General features: G+C 40.9%; 1 long non-coding RNA gene across 2 annotated transcripts; it reads right to left on the bottom strand.

Annotated features, from left to right (window-relative positions):
• Positions 1–895: 895 nt before the first annotated feature.
• Positions 896–15751, bottom strand: LOC141583801 (uncharacterized). 2 transcript variants are annotated; one of them, XR_012516697.1, is made up of 5 exons: positions 15082–15751; positions 14134–14366; positions 13155–13273; positions 1857–1965; positions 896–1154 (listed from the first exon to the last, which is right to left on the bottom strand). It is a non-coding gene; the product is annotated as an uncharacterized LOC141583801 (long non-coding RNA). The 2 variants fall into 2 exon arrangements; XR_012516696.1 differs by lacking the exons at positions 896–1154; positions 1857–1965 and having other exon boundaries at positions 10697–13273.
• Positions 15752–15804: the final 53 nt, after the last annotated feature.

The raw sequence follows: 15804 nt of genomic DNA on the forward strand, positions 1-15804 counted from the left end.
ATAAAAGCATTGTAATATTATATTAACCACCTAAGTTCAATAGACAATTATTTTTACTATCACTACTACCCTAATATATCACCTTTATTTTGTATAGATGCATGTCTTGTTATTTTAGAGTACACACAGGAATCCCTATGCACATTGTACTCACTGAATTTTCATACCAACTCTATAAATATACAGAAAGTAAGCATTATTGTTTCACATTGTGTCAATAAAGATCCAGAAAAGTAGAGAAGTAAAGACTTGCTTGTAAGGGTCACTGCCGAGTTTAAAATGAGGAAACTGAGGCCAGTATAAGAAAATTAAATGCCAATTTATTCAACTCTTGGGCGAGGTTCCATGGTCCCGGGGAAAGGGGCCAGAGAAGTCGCGCTGACTTCCGGAGGCGTAGGGTTTTTATGGCTACAGTGAGCGAGGAGGAGCAGGGCGCTCTGATTGGTTACAGGGGACCGGGACGTAGACGGGGCAAGCTGCTATTGGTAGGTAGATTGTTGGGCGGGACTTCCCTAATGCAAGATTCGGCTAGGGTCACATTAACCGGATCCTTCCAGGAGAGCATGTGCTCCTGAGGTAGGTTCTGGGCCTAGAGATGTGAGGTAGGTTCCGGGTGCAGAGATGTAACGTAGGTATCGGGTGCAGAGATTGGTGGGTGTGTCTGAGCTCCTGGCAACTGGCCTTACATTGCTAAAATATCTGTATATGGTAAATCCAGGGAAACAGACTTTAATTCAAGCAGGACAGGAGAAAAGCAGAATTACTATGAATAAGAATGTATTGTATACGAGTGGGTTGTCTTCTCTCTTAGATTGCAAGCTGGTCAAGAGTATGGGCATATTCTTAAAACTTTTACCTTTTACAACATTTAACCTACTTTTCATTTATTCATTAATCATATATTTATTGTTCTTGGCTATTAAGAAACACTCAATTTACAAGCTTGTTAATTAATCCTATATAAGCGTCTGTAAACCTCATGTGAGTACGTAGAGCAGAGAGTAGAACATGCATTATTCAGTCATTCCATTTATGTACTTACTTGTTTGTTTATCTATTTATTTTGGTGGGATAGAATGAAATTTCATATTTTTCCTACTGCTTGCAAGTTTTCTCCTCACTTGATGATTTTTAAGATCCTGTAAGAACTGCCTCTGAAAATGAAAAATGATTCTAGAGTTGATGGACGAAAAACACAATACGGAACAAAAACGATAATATGGATATGCAAACTAAAACATTACGTAGCCTGCAGTAGATTTTGACTGATTATTATGAAACCCTGCAAAGTGGGGTCTATAATGAAATTGTGGCTAGACCCTTAGCTGTAACATCCATCATGGAGGCTGATGGTGTACAACTACATGATAAATTGTTAAGGTCAAGGTACAATCAATATGCATACACTCAATATACAAATGTGTGACTTATGCACACCAAAAGCAATAGATAAAAATGTTATAGATTCAATCTTTTTTTTCCTCCCAGTGGAGAACATCTTTAAGATAAACGGTAAGGATAAGTTTATAATAAGGTCACCCCCGATTTTATTTATTTAGCCTCAAAGGTAGCAGAAACAAATTACCTTTTTAAGAGGAAAAACATTTGATTTTTGTTTTTGCTTTAGCCATTATACATATGTCAATTTAGTATGTGGGGAAGTTTGATAACTCATGATTACCCGCAAATACATTATAAATTATTCTTTACACAAACTTCTTATGTTTCTCTTATGCATTCTTTCCCTTTTTACTGCACTCCCTTAGACTGTCGTCAGTTCTTTTAAGATTAGTTTTCTAAATTATCTTCTCTATATTTACGCCCCCTTGATGCATGTTGCACTCTTAAATGCACACCTTGTATGTATCGCTCCATCTTCGCCAGTGTGGTAACTTGCTTGTCTGCTGGTAGAGCTTGGATGATGTGTTGCCGCATTTAAGTTGAAGTGCTTTATAGATAATGCACCTTCATTTGTTTCGTAAAAAAAACAGACATTGTATGAACTTCAGAAAAGGCAGACGAGACGCCAGTGTTATGGACGCTATTGAAGGGGAACTTAGCGAATATAAGATTGTGTGCATGTCGACAATAGCCTGGATTACGAAATCTTTTAGGGATTTTTATGAAGGCTTCACCGCAGAGGCAAAATGGAATTTTAACTCAATCTCCTGTACTCTCCCCTCCCTGGAGGATGGGGACTGGGCTTAAATTTCCATGTTCTAATCATGGCTTGATTTACCTGGAAGACAGCCTCCACCCAGGAGGCCACCAAGACTTGCCTCATTAAAACAAAATATACTTCATTCATCAGGAAATGCAACGGATTAGAAGCTCTATATCAGGAACCAGAGTCGAAGACCAAATATTAGAACGAAAGATACTCCTAGGACCTCTATTACTATAGACATGACATGGGTTTTAGGAGTTCTGTGTGAGGAACCAAGGGCAGAAGCAGAAATATATTTTTATTATGTCACATTGTTCAATGTGTATACCATTTCAGTTAAATAAAAACAAACACCAAAAGGGATACAAGAAATCTTTGGGAGGTGTTAGATATATCTATTACCTTGATCGTGGTGGTGGTTCCATGGCCATTTGCATATGCACAAATTCATCAGATTGTATCTATTAAATATGTACAGCTCTCTACACATCAATTACAGATTGTACCTATTAAATACGTACAGCTCTTTATACATCAATTGTAGCTTACCGGTACAAAGCTGTTAAAAACAAAATGTAAAGTAAAATAGACAATCAGTTTGTAGGCCACTTACACTCAGGCATGAAAATGTCTCCGAACATCAGTGGATTGATCCAGAAACTCCTGTTATAAATATCTACATTAATATATTACTATAAGTGATTAGAATTATGTCCCTTCAGGTGGTAAGAATGCTTAAATATGATACTTACACAATTCAAAAAATACTTTCTGAGCACCCACCACAGGCACTTAACAGAGGACCTTGCCCAAGGTCAATGCTCAGGGGATGTTAACTCTATGACCATCATTATCTTAAGGATACACTGCATCTCTGCTTCCTTAAACACTGACGTGGTTAAAATACCAAAGAGTCACTTTTTATTAGCAGACCTTAAGGAGCTCACCTGTTTAACAGCTTCCTATGGGGATTAACGTGCTTCTGAGAAGTTGCTTATGAAAGGAAAGGACTTACTTTTAGAAGCTATTTTTTTGTGGTAAGGTGTTTTTTTTTTTTTTTTTTTTTTTTTTTGAGACGGAGTTTCGCTCTTGTTACCCAGGCTGGAGTGCAATGGCGCGATCTCGGCTCACCGCAACCTCCACCTCCTGGGTTCAGGCAATTCTCCTGCCTCAGCCTCCTGAGTAGCTGGGATTACAGGCACACGCCACCATGCCCAGCTAATTTTTTGTATTTTTAGTAGAGACGGGGTTTCACCATGTTGACCAGGATGGTCTCGATCTCCTGACCTTGCAATGCACCTGCCTTGGCCTCCCAAAGTGCTGGGATTACAGGCGTGAGCCACCACGCCCGGCTATGGTAGGGTATTGAATAGGACTGTGAGGGAATATTATTTTCACTTTATGTAATCTATTTATAAGTTTACACAGATTATTGAGTCTTCAGAAGTTTTTTGTTTGCACCAAATCCATGCCAAAGAGAAGTTGATGTTTTCTCGGTGACTTGAATGTTAATATATGGCATATATCCATTACTTGCATCTCTTACTTTTCCAAGACTGGCACTGATTTTTAATAAGCCTTTAGATTAAAAGACGTGCTGCTTTTAAAATAAACCTTCCCCCTGTGGCCACCTGCTTCTAAACTGAAAAGAAATGTAAAGAGAAAGGCAGATAGAATGTTCTCCTTTTTTGTTTAAAACACTAATCTTCCTAAAAAGCAATGGAGCCTTCGTCAAACCCTGTCTGTCAGAAAAATGCGTTTATTACATGCCAGGGAAACATTTGCTCTGCTCTGGGTTTGGTGTGGTAGGCGTACGATTTTGCCATTCTCATCATGGAATAAAATCATTTTGAAACTTCGATTTTTCAAAATCCACCAATGCAATCCCCACTGCTATTCATCTTGATCTATAAGTACTAGCTTTCCCTGATTAAAGTTTGTGAATTAGAGAATTAGCTGATTCCCTCTGCTACAGAATCACCACCTATGCTGCTTCTCTCTACCCATCCCTGTGTGCTTTATAGGACAAACATGCAAATATGAGCTGAAGAACAATAAAACCAGATAAGGGAAACAATTTAACCAAACAAGTATATAATGTATTCCAAAATCGTAAGTAAGAAACTTCTGGATGAACTGCTCTTTAGGAATACTCATAGAAAACTTTTCAGGACCGTCTATCTGTCTCTCAATCTACATATCTACTTATTATCTATCTATTTCTTTTCACTTAAATGGTCTAAAATATATGAACAGAGAAGAGTACAAGATTGTTGAAACTCAATCAAACTTAATTAGTAGGATGTCACTTTCCTTTAGCAAATGTAAGTGTTTAGATTATTCATTTCAGATGCTGATGGAAAGTCTGGTTCTTCCATACTTACGAGTAGCTATCAACTGGGAATTCCTGTGAACTCCTCCTTGGGTTTGATAATTTCCTGGAATGGCTCAAAAAACTCAAAAAGTTTGCTTACATTTACTGATTTAATTATACAGGATGTAATTCAGGAGGAGCCTCATGGAAAACATGGATAGGAGATGGTATGGGCACAGACTCAGAGAGCTTCATGCCATCTTCAGGCACATCACCATCAAAGTGCCTTCATGTCTTTACCAATCCAGCAGCTCTCCAAACCCCACATTTTAGAATTTTTAATGCAACCTTCAAGACGTAGGTACAGTATATATATATATATATATATAGTTGCTTTATATGTGTATGTGTGTGTCTGTCTATATATATATATATATATATATATATATATATATAGAGAGAGAGAGAGAGAGAGAGAGAGACAGAATCTGGTCTGTCTCCCAGGCTGAAGTGCAATGGTGCCATCTTGTTCACACTGCAACCTCTGCTTCCCAGGCTCAAGCGATCCTCCAGTCTCAGCCTCCTGAATAGCTGAGACTACGGGAGTGAGCCACCATGCCTGACTAATTTTTGTACTTTTTGTAGAGATGGGGTTTCACCATGTTGGCCAGGTTGGTCTCAAACTCCTATGCTCAAGTGATCTGCCTGTCTCAGCCTCTCAAAGTGCTGGGATTACAGCCATGAGCCACCACAGTCAATTTTCAATTTGGTTTCCTCTAACTCTCCCCTCCCTGGAGGTTACAGGAACAACAGGTAGATGGAAGGAAGGCTAAACCAGAAGCAAGCCAAAAGACGGCACACTATCACCTAACCACAAAAAGTTTATTGAGTGCTTTGACTGTCTGAGAGGTGGTCTCCCGTAGAATATCATATCTTAGTTTGGCTTATGATAACTTTCATCATAATATACAGTCTTCAGCACTCTCTTAGAAACTTTTTACTTTTCTTCCATACTTTTGTGTAGCATATGTTAAAAAGTTATTTTTAACCAATATATTTATTGTATATCAACATGTTATTAAAATTATATAATACCACCAACTTAAACATACTCAAAGTCACTCTTTCATGTCACATTGTAAGTCGCAGATGGACCCAGGACAAGAAGCAGGGTCTCCTGGGAACCTTTTTCCTTTTGGTTTTTTGGCCTTTTTACAAGTGATACTATAAACTGACACTAGTTTAGTTATAACAATAACCCTCAGCTACATATTATATGTATATTTTTACACTTTGTAGCTGTCGAAGGCAGATTTAAACACCACACAAAGTACCAGATATAGGATAGGATCTGCTTGGAACTTGCTCCACTCTGTGGCCACAGAGAGCAAGGTGTTAGAAGCCAACCATATATTTTCCTCTGGGGCAGAGACAGGTGAGAGCAATCAACGAGAAAGGGTTGGGTATGGGAGAGGGATACAACATCTTACTGGCTTTGCATGTGACTGAATAAGTGGCTTTGAAAAATGCCAGCACCATTGTCTCCACTGCAGTCGCTACTGCCTCTATACTACTATTAACACTATACTAGAAAAGATTCCATACACAGAGAACCTACGAGATGCCAGGCTCCACTCTAAGCACATTAGTACCAAAGTCAAAGAGGAAACAAGTGGTACATCCAAAATAAATAATTTGACAACTACTTATCTGCAAAGGAACCATTTTCAAACAGGCAGATGCAGGAAGACCATCAGAGACAGAGCTCATTGCCGCTGCCCTCCCTGCAGACCCAGGGGAATGACAGCGGGAAGGAAGTGGTTACTAGAACCTGAAATGATCAATAATCCCGAGGAAATGGCCATCGTGAGAAGAACGGTGACCTCCACCAAGAGACTCATCCAGCCCGAGGTGACTCACAGGGATGGGGCCAGGAGAATAGGTCTGCAGCCCTCACTCTCCTTCCTTTCCCCTCCCACCTCTGACTCTCCTTGAGGCTCCCCATTAGCCAAACCCAGTGGACATCAGAGAGCCCGGGAGCCCATTGAGAGAAGCCTTTTAAACAGCCTCCCAGGACAGAGTGGGTGAAAAAGGGGGATAATTCGATCTGGAAAGGCAGAGGGAAGACGTTCAGCAGAAATGCAAGACTCACGGCAGTCCCAGGAGGTAGAAATCATCACCATTGACTGGTGAGGAAGTTGAGGCCTAGAGACGCTCAGTATCTCAATCATTGTGAAACTGTTCAAACCTAGGTTCATTCTGGCCTAAATCTCATATTCTTTCTGGTAATCTGGGTAAACTGCATACCTTCTAGAGCCTTCAGTTCCCTCAGCTGTGGACTGAGTAAATTAGAATAACCAATGTCATTTAAAAATATATACTATGATTTTATAATCTTCACATTTAAAAATGCTACAATTCCTTTAAACTTTAGGTAATATTATGATTCTAGCCAACCAGACTTACAACTCCACAGTGTGAAACCAGGTGTGGTTGGCCTATACTATCTTGAACTACCATGGCTCTTCCTTTCTGACTCTACTACCAATGGAAGCATACTAGCACCTAAAAACAAAGCAGTTGATTTACTATGGAGAATGAGCCCGAAAATAGGATTCTTCAGACAGAAGTAAGCTATCAAAGACCATCAAGTTCCTCAGCAACTCTACAGTGAGTGCATACTCTATCTCAAGCTTTGGACTAGTCATAGGGATGTAAAGACCATGGTCCTCATTCTGTATTTTTGGAAGAAAATTATTCTCCATGCCATCTCAAAAGTATATTCCATATCTGGCATATTGAAAAGATATTCTGAAGTAATGCCCCGCCTGACAGAAAATAAAAATGACAGAAAATAAAGCTGAATTGCTTTCTTTTGAGTATATATCCAATAGTAGGTGTGTTGGATCACATGGTGGCTCTATTTAAGTTTTTGAGGAACCTTCAAACTATGGTTGTATTAATTTATATTCCCACCAACTGTGTACAAAAGTTCTAGTTTCTCAACATCCTCTCCAGCATTTCTTATTGCCTGTTTTTGAATAGAAGCCATCTTACCTGGGGTGAGATGCTATCTCATCCTACTTTACATTTGCATTTCCCCGACAATCCGTGATGTTGACACCGTTTCATATGCCTGTTTGCCATTTTTACGTCTTCCTTTGAGAGATGTCTATTCAAATCTTTTGTCCATTTTTTGATCAGATTATTAGATTTTTTTTCTTGTAATAGTTGCTTGAGCTCTTTATATGTTCTTGTTATTAATCCCTTGTCATGTGGCTTGTTTGCAAAGATTTTCTCCCGTTCTGTGGGTTATCTCTTCACTTTATTAATAGTTCACAGAAGCTTTTTCACGTGACGTAACCTCATTTCTCCGTTTGCCCGTGCTTGTGAGACACTGCTCAAGAAATCTGTGTGCAGACCAGTATCCTGGGGCCTTTCCAAAATGTTTTCTTGTAGTAATTTCACAGTTTGTGATCTTGGATTTCATTCTTTAATCTACTTATATTTGGTTTTCTTATACAGTAAAAGATAGGGTTCTAGTTTCATTCTTCTGTATAAGGATATCGTTTTCCCAGTGTCATTGATTGAAGACACTGTCTATTACCCAGTGGATGTTCTTGGTACTTTTCTTGAGAATTAGTTCACTGTAGTCATGTAGATTTGTTCTCTATTTTGTTCCATTGGTCTATAAGTCTGTTTTCATCCTAGTATAGTGCTGTTGTGGTTACTATAGCTCTATAGTATAGTTTGAGGTCAGGTAATGTGGTTTCTCCAGTTTTGTTCTTTTTGCTCAGGATAGCATTAGCTATTTTGGATTTATTGTGATTCCATGTAGATTTTAGGATTAGTCTTTCTACTTCTTTTTTTTAATCTTTATTTATTGTGTTTGTCAATCTATATATCATAGTTGCACATATTTTGGGGGTACAAGTGACAATTTGTTCCATGTAATTAACATGCAATGAGGAAATCAGAGTCATGGGAACATTCATCATCTCAAACACTTGGAAATATTACAATTCTTTTCTACTTTGAAATACACAATAAATTATTAACTACAATTTCCCTACTCTACCATCAAATACTAGAACTTATTCTATTTAACTTTATTTTTGTACCCATTAGCCAACTTCTCTTCAGCCCCTGCTCCCTTCCCTTCCCCCAGCCTCTGGTCATGACCCTCTCTCCCTGCATGAGATCCACTTTTTTTGGCTCATGCGTAGGAGAACATGGATATTTGTCTTTCTGTTTTGGGCTTATTTCGTTTACTGTAATGAGCTCCAGTTCCATCCATGTTGCTACAAATGATAGGATTTCATTCCTTGTTATGATTGAATAGTATTCCAGTGTGTTTCACATTTTTTAATCCATTCATCTGTTTTTAAAATTTTTATTTATTTTAAAATATTTTCTTCAAGTATTTTGTGTGTTTTTAAATTATTATTGTTATTACACTTTAAGTTCTGGGGTACATGTGCCAAAGTTGGCAGGTTTTTTACACAGGTATGCACATGCCATGGCGGTTTGCTGCATCCATCACCCCATCATCTACATTAGATATTTCTCCCCTCCCCTAGCACCCCACTCCCGACAAGCCCAGGTGTGTGATGCTCCCCTCCCTGTGTCCATGTGTTCTCACTGTTCAACACCCACCTATGAGCGAGAACATGCGGTATTTGGTTTTCTGTTCTTGTGTCAGTTGGTTTTCTATTTCTATGAAGAATCTCACTGGTACTTTGATAGAGATTGAATTGAATCTGTAGATTGTTTTGTATGGACATGTTAAAATTATTGATTCTTCCAATCCATTAAAATGGAATATATTTCCATGTTTTGGTGATCTCTTCAATTTCTTTCATCAGTGTTGTATACTTTTTATTACAAAGATTGTTCACTTGTTGGGTGAAGTTAATTCCTAGGTATTTAGTTTTGTGTGTGGCTATTGTAAGTGGAATAATTTTTTTATTTTTTATTTTATAGTCATCACTAATGATCCTTTGAATTTCTGCAGTAGCAGCTGTAATGTCTCCTTTTAATTTCTGATTTTATTTCTCTGGATCCTCTCTCCTTTTTCTTAGTCTGGCTTAAGGTTTATCAATTTTGTATAGCTTTTCAAAAACTCAACTTTTTGTTTTATTCTCTGTATTGATTTTCTTCATTTTAGTTTCCTTTATTTCTGCTCTGATATTTATTATTTCTTTTCTTCTAATTTTAGGTTCAGTTTGATCTTATTTTTCCAGTTTTTAAAGATACATCATAAGATTGTTTATTTCAATTCATTCCTCTTTTTTTTAATGTAGGCACTGATAGCTATAAACTTCCCTCAATACTCTTCTGCTGTATCCCACAGGTTTTGGTATGTTGTGTTTCCAATATCATTTATTTTGAGAAATTTTTCAATTTACTTTTTAATTTCTTCATTGACCCACTGGTCATTCAGGAGCATTTTTAAAAATTTTATGTATTTATATAGTTTATGAAATTCCCCTTGTTATTAATCTCCAGTTTTATTTTTTAGTGGTCAGAGAAGTTGCCTGATATTATTTCTTCCTTTCTTTTTTTTTTTTTTTTTGAGATGGAGTTTCGCTCTTGTTACCCAGGCTGGAGTGCAATGGCGCGATCTCGGCTCACCGCAACCTCCGCCTCCTGGGTTCAAGCAATTCTCCTGCCTCAGCCTCCCGAATAGCTGGGACTACAGGCGTGCGCCACCATGCCCAGCTAATTTTTGTATTTTTAGTAGAGACGGGGTTTCACCATGTTGACCAGAATGGTCTTGATCTCTTGACCTTGTGATCCACCCGCCTCAGCCTCCCAAAGTGCTGGGATTACAGGCGTGAGCCACCGTGCCCGGCCTACATGCAAGGAATTCTGTTTGCTACCTGCCAGCATCTATTTCTATCTTCTGGTTTAGAAACCTTATTTTCCTCAGGGAATCACCCCCTCAGCTCTCATTTCCCATGGTTCAGGGGGGTGCTGACTTCAATCAGACTTCAGCTTGAGCTCATGATCAGGCCTGGATGAGCAGATAATTAAATCCCCTTCAGTACAGCAATAGGGTTCAATGGTGTATGTGTGACCCAAGACAGGCCCATGATTCAATTCTGGGACTTCTGTGCATGCACGAAAGTCAAGTTGGCGGGTATGGTGGCTCACGCCTGTAATCCCAGCACTTTGAGAGGCTGAGGTGGGTGGATCACCTGAGGCCAGGAGTTTGAGACCAGCCTGACTAAGTGGTGAAACCCCGTCTCTACTAAAAATGCAAAAATTAGCTGGGTGTGGTGGCAAACGCCTGTAATCCCAGCTACTGGGGAGGCTGAGGCAGGAGAATCCCTTGAACCTGGGAGGTGGAGGCTGAAGTGAGCCGGGATTGCACCACTGCACTCCAGCCAGGACAACAGATCAAGACTCCACCTCAAATAATAAAATAATAATAATAATAACAACAACAACAAGTAAATAAAGTCAAATTGGCCGGCCCTGGTGGCTCATGGCTGTAATCTCAATGTTTTGGGAAGCTGAGGTGGGCAAATCACTGTAACTCAGAGGTTCCAGGGTGGTCTGGAACTTCTGGAGTGAGCTACCGCGACTGGTGGACTTTTTTTAAATTGAGCCAACAAAGTCCTTGGTTTTACTTATCCCAGATGGGTTTTCTGTTGCTCACAACTTGAAGAATCTAGGAAATAAAAAGTTCTAAATCCCCAATTATTTATTTGGCCTTGATGAAAGTTGCAACTAGAGATCAAACTTTTAATCGTAGGAACTTGAGAGAATAAAAAACTATTGGCACAATTGCTTTGAGGATACAAAGCACTAAGCCAGGCGTCCCCAAACTTTTTACACAGGGGGCCAGTTCACTGTCCCTCAGACTGTTGGAGGGCTGCCCCATACTGTGCTCCTCTCACTGATCACCAATGAAAGAGGTGCCCCTTCCTGAAGTGCGGCGGGGGGCCAGATAAATGGCCTCAGGGGGCCGCATGCAGTCTGCGGGGCTGTAGTTTGGGGACGCCTGCACTAAGCTATCCAGTAACATTTTGGCATAAGAAAACAAGCTGGAAAGACCTTCAACAACACCAAGGCTACAAATATTATTAGCAGGTTGGGGAAATCATATCCTGTTTTAAACATGGTGTATCTGACTGTCATGAATGGATTTCCACTTGCTAGAAGTTCTCCTGGTGCATCCTGATTTGTTACCTACCGGTTTATGGTTCTACAACTCCCGACGTTGAGCCTATATACTTGCTTCATTCATTTGTTGTGGGAAACTGATTTCGAATTCACTTATCACCCTTGGAGTAGTGAAACCGGGAACTATTATGTAACTTCACTGATCCTGTCATAATTGACTAAGCTGGCATAAAAGATCGATCCTTTTAGAGATAGGAAAAATACTTGTGTTCTCGCATATATTATGCAAGTAGAAACAATTAAAGAGAGCGAGATTTATTTTTACCTTTTCCATTGCCTTCTTTGGTCTTGCCTTCCATTTAACTATATGAGGAGCGTAAGACAGGTTATAATCATCCTAACTTTAGAGACAAGAAAAAGGTGAGGAGAGAGCGAGCAGGACTCTAGTGGCAAAACAGAGCAGACTGAACGCAGTCTTTGGTAATTAACAAGAACTCACATCCTTGCCAGCCTGACCTGGCCTCTCCGCCTTGGCTCCCACCCAGGTGTTGCTCCCTGAATGTCATTGAAAGAAATGAAGCTACATGTGTCTAAAGTCTCAATTAATTGTTCTGTGAATTCCAAGTCAATCTGGAAGATGTTAGTGTATTTTGTTATTCCTAATGAGACTCCCCTATTAAGTAATTCAAGGTAATTTACATCTTATATACAGTTGAGCTTCACTGCATTTCCTTTGGTGGTAATAAATAACTCCTGAAATATACGTAATGAGCATGGAAGGGCTGGTGGTATTATTGAGCATCCTCACTTCACTGCTTTTTTGATGTACTTTGTTTTTCTATGCTATACAAATGTGTATTTTTGTTTGGTGTTACGACGACTAAAGGCTGTTTTTATATCTCAGATTATGAGAAGGATCCGTCTGTTAAACTGACCACATTAAACACAACGTTGTGAATAACTTATGCTAACGTGGTAGGGCTGTATTTTAGGAATGCATTTAAGGATGCAATCTCCAAGCAGAAAAAACAGTCAGTAAAAAATATGAGGCTGCTTAATGCTACTGTCAGTAAATTGTGCAGCAGTAATCAGTAGCCCCATAAGAAACTCATGGCTATGACCGAGCAGTGGCTCACACTTGTAACCTCAGCACTTTGGGAGGTGGGCAGATCACTTGAAGTCAGGAGTTTGAGACCAGCCTGACCAACATGGTAAAATCCCGTCTCCACTAAAAATACAAAAATAAATAAAAATAAATAAATAAAATAAAAAAGGAAGAAAGAAACTTACAGCCAGCTAATATCAGACAGAGATCGCTCATCTCTATTCAGTGTTTCTAAAGGTGTTCTGAATCCTGAAGCAACCAGAGTTGGTTCTCTTAGAACCATTTTGGGTATTTGTGACTTGGAAGTGAGGCACCAGTGCTCACAGGGCATGCTTTAAGAACTTACAGTGGCTGGTTACGCTGGAAGGAAGATAGGAAGAAAACAGGGGAACAGGCTAATTCCAGATGCCCAGTGGGAAGACAGGCCCTTCACTCACGTGGTTGTGATTTCTTGCTGTTGTGGTTTGGTGATGACCAGTTCAAAGATGCCAAAGAGAACTCTGGCCTGAAGCAGTGCTTCTCAAAGTGTGGTTGGTTTCTAGTGCATGCAGAGATTCTGGTTCATTGAGAGAAAATACACATGCAATTTACTATTTTTACAATGTTAAAGTCTACAATTTAGTGACATCTACTAAATTCACAATTTTGTACAACCATCACCACTATCTCATTCCAGAACATTTCATTGGCCCACAGGAAACTCCATGCCCATTAAGCAGTTATTTTCCAGCACTCCCAACCCCCATGCCTTAGAACCACCAATCTGCTTTCTGTCTCTATAGATTCTGGACATTTCACATAACGGAATCATACAACATGTGGCCCTTTTTGTCTTTCACTTACCACAGTGTTTTCAAGTGTCATCCATATTGTAACAAATATCAGTACTTCCTTTTTATGACCAAATACTTTGTTGTACCACATTTTTTTAATCCATTCACCAGGTGGCATGTATTTCAGTTGTTTCTGCCTTTTGGCTATTGTGAATAGTGCTGCTATGAATACTCATGTATAAGTTTTTGTTTGAACACTTGCTTTTAATTCTTTTGGGTAGAAAGCATAGGCATTAATCTCTGCTCACTCAAAAGGAGGTGACCAAATATCCTAAATTCTTCAACCATTCAACAAATATTTACTGAAAAGCTACTCTATAGCTGCCCAGAACGCCAAGCCCTGGGAATACAAATTGCAATGAATAAGACAGGCGTCATCCCTGTCCTCCTTGGGAATAACACAAAATTCAATAAGTGAGTAAAATACAGACTTGACAGCATTTAGGATTAGGAATTCCTTTTCCATATGCTATTAAAGGAAAGTAAAAGCTGGCCACAGAGCACCTGGGCAGGATGCTCTAACTGGATGCTTTCAGACGAAACCAGCAAACACAACCAAGCGCAGTCACATCTGTCACCTTACATCACAAGCCTCAAGTAGGAGGTTCCCAAGTGGGTCCAGTGGGCAGCTGGATCTAGGATCTAGGCTTTCTCCATCCTTCTGCTCTGCAATCCTCCTGGCCACACGAAGGAACAGCCACCCCAGGCATCATGTTCTCTCATGGAACAGGGACCCAGAAACAGAAGTGGGGGTTGGGAGCGTCGGAAAGTAACTGCCTGATGGGCGTGGAGTTTCCTGTGGGCCAATGAAATGTTCTGGAATGAGATAGTGGAGAGGGTTGCACAAAATTGTGAATTTAGTAAATGTCATTGAATTGTACACTTTAAAAGTGTAAAAATAGTAAATTGCGTGTGTATTTTCTCTCAATGAACCAGGATTCCTGCATGCACTAGGAACCAACCACACTTTGAGAAGCACTGCTTGAGGCCAGAGTTCTCTTTGGCATCTTTGCACTGGTCATCACCAAACCACAACAGCAAGATTCCTTCTCAACCCCTTCTTAGGTGCCAGAGAAACTTTCCCAGAATACTTCTCAGATCTGTTCTGCCCAAATTGCCCCACAGCCTATTCCTAAACCAGTTACTGAGAAGGAATTGGAAATCAGGTGCTATGAATAATTTATGATTAATCAAGTTTGAGGCTGGACGGGGCCGCTTCCCCTGGGGAATATGAGGCCTGAACAAGATAGCGGCGCTGGAAAAATGTAAGAGGGAAAAAGAACGGCTGAAGGAAAGGCAGCCAAGCGTGTCTGCATCGGTGCCCATGCCAGATTTCCTGGAGGAAGTCCAGTCCAGCGTTCTCTAAACTCCAGGCCTCGACTGAGTATCTCAAAAGAAACCAAATATCTTTGGCTGCTTGGACCCCAACGTGTCCAAGCCTGAATTCATGGTTCTCATGAAAGCAGTCTCTTCCAGTGGTGACTAATTCTACCACCAGATGCTGGAGCCAGGAAAATAAGAGCCACCATACCTCCTTCTTCCTCATCACTCCATGTAGCTCATCACCAAGTCTCTGAATCCGTCCACTCTTCACCTCCACCGCCACCATCCTAATCCAAGTCACTATCAGCAATTCCCTGGAGCTTTGCAACAACCATGTTTGGCTTCCCTGCATCCACGTGTATTTCCCTCCAAACTATTAGTTCACAGTGCAGGTCGGGTGGCCTTTTCAAACGCAAAGCTGCTCATGTTGGAAACGTGCTTCCCGCTGCTCCTGGAACAGGGACGACTTGTAGCTGGAACAGGCTGTGCACAGCCCACCTGGAGCCTGCGGCCCCTGCCGTTCCTCCTCCGGCCCCTTGTCACCCCTCTCTCTCGGCTTAACTGTCACCCGCCAGCCAGGTCAGGTCCCGCTGCTGCAGGCCCGTGGAGCTCCGCGCCTGTCCTTCAGGGCACTTGCTCTCCGTCTACAGACTCAGACCTGCGCAAACACGGAGCTACTATTTCCCACAGCGTAACGCCTGGCACGCGGTAAGTGCGCAATATGCAGCTGGTGAGCGGCGAAATGTATACAGAAGCTCGAAGCAGAGCGGCGGGTGACAAACACGGACGCGGTCCGGGGCGAACGCACACGCGGCCGAGCCCCGACCACCCGCCCGCGCCGCCGGGACAGCCGCGGGGTCTCCGGCCAGTAGCTCCGCCCCCGGCCCCGCCCCTCCCGGCTGCGCGGAGGGGGCGGGGCTCAGAGGTCGCG

Source organism: Saimiri boliviensis, chromosome 2 (assembly GCF_048565385.1).
Source record: "Saimiri boliviensis isolate mSaiBol1 chromosome 2, mSaiBol1.pri, whole genome shotgun sequence".
NCBI classification, from domain to species: Eukaryota; Metazoa; Chordata; class Mammalia; order Primates; family Cebidae; genus Saimiri; species Saimiri boliviensis.